Here is a 9,041-nt window from a genome sequence, read left to right on the forward strand (position 1 = left end):
TTCTCACTTAAAACTCTCCAGCAACTTCTCTTTACCTTGAGTAAGAATCCAAACCCATTACCATGGCTATAAGACCTGTGATATGCCCCACCCCCACTATAAAACCATTTATTATGCTCCAAGCTCCTATCTTCCTCATGCCCCTCAAACATGCAAAACCTCTGCACTTTGTTTCTTCTATGGAGAACAGTCTCCCACCAGACCTTCACAAGGCTGTCTTCTTCCCATTATTTTCAGTTTGACTCAGTGTCAACTCCTTGGAGCCCTAGCCATACCCCAGGTCCTCTCCATCACACATTATCTTATTTTATTCTTTTTATTACCAGCTAAAATAACCCATTGGCTTGTTTATTGCCTGAAGCGCACATTGGCATGAACACACCTGAAGAGCAGAGTTTGCTAAGCTTAGTCCGAGAGCTAGAATGGTGCTCAGTACCCAAGAGACACTCAGATGAATGTTTGTCAGGTGGTTCTTTGAATAGCAATCAAATTCCCTTTTGCAAGCTTTGGAGGCAACTTTCTTCATGAGAAATGCTCTGGAAAATCCTTTTATAAAGGGAATAAATCACCTTCAAATCTTCTAACAGTAGATCATACCTGCATCATAATAATTTTAATCCAAGAAGGTTCTTGTTAGGAGTTTTGAAACACCGTGTTCTGAGGGGAGGAAATCTTTCTCTGATTTGGTTCTAGGTGACATGTGAAATGCAACATGCTGATTATTTTCCCTTGGCTGGGTTTTCATGGGTTATCCTGGCCAGCTGTCCCTCTGCAGAGAGCAGGGGTCTGAGAACCGCAGAGTCTTACATGCAAACCTCCTCCTCACCCACCAGGAGTCCAGGGTCTGACCAAGGGTGAAGTAAAGAAGCCAGAACATTCTGAAGTACTGGAGGTTGGAAGATGAAAAGAGAGAGAAAGGAGCAAGCAGGACCCAGCATGGGGTTGAGTGGGATGGGAGCTCGGCCAGAGGGGCAGACTACAGGGCCATCCCTGAGCAATGAGGGCCAGCAGGAAAGGTGGCCAATGGCCTCCAGGGCCAACTGGCAGAGCACTCAGCTTGTTCCTGCTTCTGGGGCCTGGGAGCTGCACCAAGTGGTCTCCTTGCTTTTTGTTGTTGTTGTTCCTGAACACCTTCAGCGTCATCTACACACAAGATCACATCTTTCCTCTGCTTGAGATACTCCCCCTGTTCTCAAAACACAGACACATCTCCAAACTGATTCTCACCTCCTCCAGTCCCAGCCCCTGCTGCTCAGTGCATCATTCTCTTCCCAACCTTGGCCTTCTCTCTGTTCCCTCATCTGCAAGGCAGTTCCTGCCATGCCACCTCCTGAAAGAGACCATTCAGGCCTTCCTGGCCAGTCCAGCCTGTCTCCCCCTCCTTCCTGTCCTGTGGGGACACGCACTGCCATGCTTTCAGCTCTGAAGTGTGTGCTTGATTATTGCCTGCCTCCCTTGCTGCAGGACTTCCTTGAGAGCAGGAATATTGCCTGCTCTACCCACCACTGCACCCAGAGGGGATGCCCAGGGGAGTCCCTGGCACTCAGCAGCCCCTCAGAGCCTATTTCTGAGTAAAAGTAAGAATAGGAAGCTCTAAGGGCAGGGTCAATGCAGCATCATTGGAAATGCAATGAAATGATGATCGGGGCTGGTGATTTGGGTGAAGTGAGTTCAGGCAGGCCTTGGGCTGTGTCTCCTGATGGGTGGATGTGTGCAGAGAGATGTGGAACAGGTTGTGTCCAGGTGTGTCCTGCTGGGTGGTGCTAGGGGTACACCGGCTGGGGTAGCTGAGGGCTTGGTACCAAGCTAAGACCCTGACCCCACCTCCTTATCCTCTTCACCCAGACAGTGAGCAGGTGGGGAAGGACACACTTGGATGTGAAAGGAAAGAGAAGGATACAGTGTGGTCTGGGGGAACTCATGGCACCTTGGTGTCACGCAGCTTAGTCCAGGGGAAGGGAAGAGCTGGGAGAGCTGAGGGAACGAAGGGGTCAGGAGAAAGTACTGTGCCCCAACAGGTGCCCCAGGAAAGTGGCCGAGTGACACTGCTTAGACTTGCTGCTTTCTGGCAGCATGTCCTGTGGCTGAGCCCAGGGCATCCTGCATGTCCCCACTTCTGTGTGTGGAGCCAGGGTGGGAGCAGCAGCTCAGCATGAGGTCACCACCACTGCAGGGGGAGCTTTGGAGCCAGAGAAAAAGTTCAGGACCCTCGGGGCCAGCGGCACATTACCGGAGGAAACAGGTGGGCCTTGAGCAGGTAAGTCATGGGCAAGCCCAACCAGAAGGGACCTGCCACAGCAGTGGAGCAGGGTTCTGAAGGCTCCCTGTGGGCTAGGCAGGCCTTTTACTTGCTAGATTTAGGAAGGTCCAAGAGTCCCTGGAAGGGGTGGGTGGCAAGGAGGCCAGGAAAGCATTCCGATTTTAATGCTTGGGCCAGCAGTGCAGCGCACACCGGCCGAAGTTAGCTGAAGTCTCCTACCGGGCCCGCAGCCTTCCTTCAATCCCTGGAAGACATTGCTCCCTGGGGCTCTGGCACCCAGTGAAGTTCCCTGACCCCAAGGCTGATCCAGGTCCCTTGGTCCCCACCAAAAATACTCATCCTTCTCAGGGCTTGACTTTGCTGCCACATGCCTCAGTTCTCACTTGCACAGGGATGAATTTCCTACTAAACTCAGCCCAGAACTACTATTTCTCAACACTCTGTTATCAACATCTCATTAAATATCTATTGAGTGGATGAGCAAACAAATAAGTGGACTAAAAATGCCCACCTTCTTATGGGTCCCATGACCCTTTTCCTTGGCTATAAATTCAGGAAGGGGGTACCACTTGTATGGTCAGGAAAACATGGGTTCTGTGAAGATGCTGGGATGTTAGGTAAGTAAGAGAGCCCATGTGGGCTAGCTTGTGAGAGACACTGATCCTGCAAGAGAATATGAGGGCAAAGTGGCAACTTCCAGGGGCCAGAAGTTTGAAGACTGGGCTTGGCGCAGTGGAAGATTTCCTGTTATGTGCACGGCTGCGTCGATGGGATCTTTTCAGCACAGACATCTCCTTCCATTGTCACTGGCTAAGGGATTCTTGCCCTCTCAAGATAGAAATCAAGAGAGGAGGCAAAATAGATTCAAAAGGTTTACTGAAAAACAAAGTGGAGGGAAAGGAGAAAGGGAGGGAGCTTGGTTCATCAAGGGAGACACACTAATGAAGAATGACTCCCGGGATCTACGCAAGGCTGGGTTCTTCATGCAGGCGCAGGATGGATTTCATCGTTTTCTAGGTTCCCACCAGGCGCAGGTGCAGAGCGGAGCTCTTTGCTTTCCAGGAACCCTTTGCTTTCACCGTCAGGAGTTAAACAGCACCTGGGTACAGCGGAGCTCTCTGCTTTCGAGGGCCGGTGTCAACCAATGCATGTGCAAAGCAGAGCTCTTTGGAAAGTGCCCGAATAGAAACTAAACTTATATAGGAGAGGCTCAACCAAAAATTGAAGAGCATTCCCATCCTTTTAAGAGATGCTCAGCCTGTCTAACCATGGCTCGCCTCGAGACCGTCTAACCACACATGGGCAAGATCCATGTCTTTGAAACATTGTTGGCATTGCCAAGGACCAAAACAAACCATCTATCCATTCTGTTTGACTATCTCCCCCCCGCCCCCTTCCCCAATATTCAGTCTTTCTTGACTGGCTGGAAAAATGGTAAAACAAACAAAAAGAGTAGGGAAAGGGGATTTAATTAAAGGGCATGGGCTAAATAAAAAAGTTGTGACATTTCATCTTTTCCTTAGCACCACACCAAGAGTAGGTGAGAAAGAGATGAGAGATCTTCCTTACTCCATTCTTTGGTTGCCTAAATTGGGAAGGTTTCAGCCAGTTATTTCCCAGGACAGGAGCTGAAAGCAATTCTGTTGGGGGCACAATGCACGTGTGTTAACACTCTCTCCCCTGAGCGGTTGGCAGGGGGACAATCCTCACCTGCTTGTGATGGGGCCCCTGTCATGCACAGCCTTGGGCCGAGTCTCCAAGTCCACGTATTGTCAATCAGCACACAGGAAGTCAACTTGCTGGCCAGAGCCCAGACCTCAGCGAGGGCAGGGAGGAAGCTGCTCGCAGGACTAGGAAAACCCGTTCTGGTGTGTGAGGTGCAGTGCACACAGGGAGCCCTGATCAAGGAGGTGAGCCTGCAGGAAATGTCACTGGAGGACCTACATGGGGTTTGCTAATCTTGAGTGGGTCCCTGGCTGGGAGATTTTTAAAAATAGTATATAAATTGGGTAAGATGTCCTTGTTCAATGGAGAAACAGGGGTAGAGATAAAGTGAGTGACTCTGAGCATTAAAGAACAAACGTGTGAAACCTGCCCCTAATGGAAAAGCTGAAATAGAGGGACAAGTCTAACAAAGATGGAATTAAGCATTTGCCAGTCTTGCGGACAAAGATTTGGAAATGTCTTTCTTCCTGCAGCGGAGCTCAGCTGGTTCACCTTCAATCGTGTGGATGAGGGTGATGCAAGGAAGCTGAAAGCAGAACCGGAGTGAAAACAAAAGGAGCATTGCTCCGTTGGGCAGGTCAGGATATGGGGCATCACTCATTACCAGGGAGCTGAAAATCAAAGCCATGCTGACATGCCACTTCATACCCACTAGGAAGGCCATCTATATATATAAAAGGCTAATATGCAAAGTGTCCCCTCAGGCATTCAATCAGGAGAATGGAGTTCCATCACTCGCTATGACGTGTGCTGACCACCAGGGGGCGGCACAGAACATGGTGGGCAACCAGTGGTGGCGGCAGGGCACTGAGGGAGGGAGGGAATAAGGAGGTGGGGAGGCAGGGAGACAGGGAGGTGGGGAACCTGATTGGCCCTGTTTGCAGGCCGGGCCTGGGGACCCTACCCGTGCACGAATTTCATGCACTGGGCCTCCAGTAATAAATAAAAACAAAACAGAACTGGAAATAGCAAGTGTTGGTGAGGATGTGGAGGAATTGGAACCCTCACACACTGCTGTGGGAATGTAAAATAGTGCAGCTGCTTTGAAAAACAATGTGGCAGTTCCTCAAAAGGTAAAACATAAAGTTATCATATGACCTAGCAATTCTATTCCTGGGTAAAGAGAAATGAAAACTTGTATGCACACAAAAACGTGTATACAAATGTTCATAGCAGCATTATTCATCACAGCCCAAAGTGGAAACAACTCAAATATCCTCAGGCTGGTGAATGGATAAACAAAATGTGGTCTATCCATACAAGGGAATATCATTCAGTCATAAAAGGGATGAAATACTGACACACGCTACAGCATGGACGAAACTTGAAAACATGATGCTCACTGAAAGATGCCAGACACAAAAGGACAAATACCGTATGATTCTATTCATATGAAATGTCCAGAACTGGCCAATACATTGAGACAGAAAGTAGAATAGTGGTTGCCTCGAGTGGGGAATGGGGAATGGGAGGATCAGGGAAATTATGATTAAGGTTCTGATGTTTCTTTTTGGGGTGATAAAAATGTCCTAATGTTGATTGTGGCAATGGATACACAACTTTGTGAATATACTAAAAGCCACTGAACTGTACACTATTAATGTGAGTGAATTGTATGGTATGTGAATAATATCTCAAGAAATCCATTTAAAGGAAAAGAATTTTGGTGGGCCAGTGAGTCTCTTCTCAGCTGGGCTAGGGGAGATCTCATGTTATCCCCCCATCCACAAATGGGTCTATGAAAGGACTGGCCTGAGCCAGACAAAGCCAACAATAAAGGACTTTCTTATTATAATAAGTGCATAGATAAGGGGTATAGATTTGTGAGGGATGTCTTATTTCACCCCCAAAAGTAAACTTACTTTGATAGTGTGTTTTCTCCTCACTTTGTTAAATTGTAAACACTTTGTTCTTACAAAAGACCTTTTTCCCCAACATGATGTTCTGTGAAAACTCTTTTAAAAAAGAATTAAGTGGTAAAAAAGTGTTTTGCATTTGAGATGAAGCCAAGAAAGCAAAAAAAAAAAAACAAAAAAAAACAACAACCCCCAAAACACAACAAAAAACCCTAATACTAATACTCCTGGTTAATATAATCTCTAATACTAGCAGAAATTTTAGCATAAAACGTTGGCCCACTCTAATGCCACTGAGCAATCTTTTCCCTGCATCTCTCTGGAGAATATTGAACTGGGTATTTTGCAGACCACAACACAGACTGTGAGGATACTCCAACCCCATAGCTAGAGGAAGGACGTATTGTTAGCAGAGCCACTGATGTACCAGGTGAGAGTCACTAGTGGCTGAGTGATTCTGATAAGGTCATGCATGCTTGCCTATTCCCCACAGACTTGCTCCCTTCTTAGGTGAAGGTGTGAAGTGTGTATGTATGTGTGTGTGTGATCAGTAGCTTCCCTTAGTATTGTGTAACCTTTGACACATAGGGCTTAAGTTTTATGGTTAACCTTGAGTTGATATTCTGAATAAAACATTCAAGAGTGTCCAGCTGGTGTGCTCAGTAGTTGAGTGTCAACCTATGAACCAAGAAGTCTGGTTCGATTCCAAGTCAGGGCACATGCTCAGGTTTCAGGTTCAGTCCCCTGTGGGGGATGTGCAGGAAGCAGCCGATCAATGATTCTCATCATTGATGTTTCTATCTCTCTCGCCCTCTCCCTTCCTCTCTAAAATCAATAAAAATATACTTTAAAAAACTCAAGAGTGAAGTATGAAGAGAAAAACAAAGAAAAACAAGAGATGACTTAAGTACAAGGTTTGCTGACTTTTCAGCTTCAGCAATGGAAGCTAGAAGTAGTAGAATTATATCCTTGATGTGTTGGAAAAGAACTTCTACGTAGTGAAAAATCTTGCATTAAAGGGTATTTTAGAATGTTCTTCAAGTAGAAGAAAAATTGTCCAAGGGAGGAGATTGGGGATAGAAGAATAAATGAAATGTGAAATGCAAGGGCAAATCCAAATGAATACTGACTTTATAAAATAATATCTTGTTGGGATTATGATATATATATGTATAGAAAATTCAAAACAATAAATGTATCTTATATGGGAGAGAGGTAAATATTCTAAATTTCTTGATTTTTCTAGGAGAGGAGTAAAGGTAATAATTCCTATTTGATAGTGATTACTCAAGGTAGCGTATTGTAATTTCTCAAATATAATCACTAAAAAATAATAAAAGCCTGAATAACTATCAAACTAACAGAGGAACAAAATGAAATATAAGCAACTTAACCTTGAACCTTCCTGTATGTTTGGACTAGCTCCTCCAGCCTCCGGGGCATGTCCCATTCTACCAGCCTGTGAGCAGCAGCAGAGAAAAAAATTATGTATTTTCTTGCCCTGTACACACCTTGAGGTGAGCAAAACATTTTAATTTGAACCACGAGGGAAATTGTGTATATCCAGAAATTGTGGCCAGTGTGGCAACCAGATTGGTGCCAAGTTCTGGGAGGTGATCAGTGATGAACATGGCATTAATCCTACCAGCACCTGCCATGGGGACAGCAACCTGCAGCTGGATCGCATCTCCATGTAGTACAATGAAGCCACAGGTTGAAAATACGCTTCTCTTGCTATCTTAGTGGATCCAGAACCTGAGACCATGGACTCTGTTTGCTCAGGTCCTTTTGGCCAGATCTTCAGAGCACACAACTTTATTTTTGGTCAGCCTGGAGCAGGCAACTGGGCCAAGGGCCACTATACAGCAGGGGCCAAGTTGGTTGACTCAGTTCAGTATGTGGTGTGGAAGGAAGCTGAGAGCTGTGACTACCTGCAGGGCTCCAGCTGACCCACTCCCTGGGCCTGGGCACAGGCTCTGAAATGGGCACCTTCCTCACCAGCAAGATCCATAAAGCGTATCCTGACTGCATTATGAACTCCTTCAGTGTGGTACCTTCACCCAAAGTGTCTGACACTGTGATTGAGCCCTACAATGCCACCTTCTTTGTCCATCAGTTGGTAGAGAATACTGATGAGACCTACTGCACTGATAACGAGGCCCTTTATGACGTCTGCTTCCACACCTTCAAGCTGACCATGCCAACCTGCCAGGACCTGAACCACCTCATCTCAGCTGCCATGCGCAGTGTCACCACCTGCCTCTGCTTTCCTAGCCAGCTCAACGCTGATCTCTGCAAACTGGAAGTCAACACAGTGCCCTTCCCATGCCTCCACTTCATGCCTGGCTTTGCCCCTCCAAGGAGCCATGGAAGCCAGCATCGGGCCCTCACTCTACCCAAACTCATCCAGCAGGTATTTAATGCCAAGATCATGATGGCTGCCTGTGACCCCTGCCATGGCCCATACCTCACCATGGCTGCTGTCTTCTGTGGACAGCAGATGAGGGAGGTGGATGAGAATATGCTCAAAAAAGTATGAATAGTAAAACAGCAATAAATACATACCTATCAACAATTACTTTAAATGCAAATGGCTTCAATCAAAAGACTTATGGTAGCTGAATAATAACAAAACAAGACTCTTACATATGTTTTCTACAAGAGAGTCATTTCAGATTAAAAGACAGACTAAAAATAAGGGGATAGAAAAATATATTTAATAAAATTATTTTGAACTGAATTATATATAATGAAAATTTTAACAACAAAATTTATGGAATAAAGCTAAAGCAGTGCTTGAAGAGAAAATTATAGCCATAATTGCAGATTTTAAGGAAGAAAAATGCTAAAATAAATGAGCTAAGCATTCATTTCTACAGGTTAGGAAAATAAAAGAAACCCAACAAAAGTAGATGGGAGGAAATAATTTAAGAGCATAAATAAATGTAAAAGAAAAAACATAACTGAGAATCAACAAAGCCAAAACTGAAAATACTAACAAATTGATAAACTCCTAGTGAGAATGAGAAAAGAGAAGGCATGAATAGCAAGTATAAGAAATGAAAATGGACTTAACTACAAAAATAAGAGGATATTAAGAACAATTTTATGCCAATAAATTTGAAAATTTAGGTGAAATGGAAAGATTTATTGAAAAATACAACATGACACAAAAAGAAATAGAAAACCTTAGTCCTATA

The 9,041-nt window shown here is 45.3% G+C and overlaps 1 pseudogene; it reads left to right on the plus strand.

The window, feature by feature from the left end:
• Positions 1-4,274: 4,274 nt before the first annotated feature.
• Positions 4,275-8,380, plus strand: LOC103286315 (tubulin beta chain-like; annotated as a pseudogene).
• The last annotated feature ends 661 nt before the right edge of the window (positions 8,381-9,041 follow it).

Source organism: Eptesicus fuscus, chromosome 4 (assembly GCF_027574615.1).
Source record: "Eptesicus fuscus isolate TK198812 chromosome 4, DD_ASM_mEF_20220401, whole genome shotgun sequence".
Taxonomy (NCBI): Eukaryota; Metazoa; Chordata; class Mammalia; order Chiroptera; family Vespertilionidae; genus Eptesicus; species Eptesicus fuscus.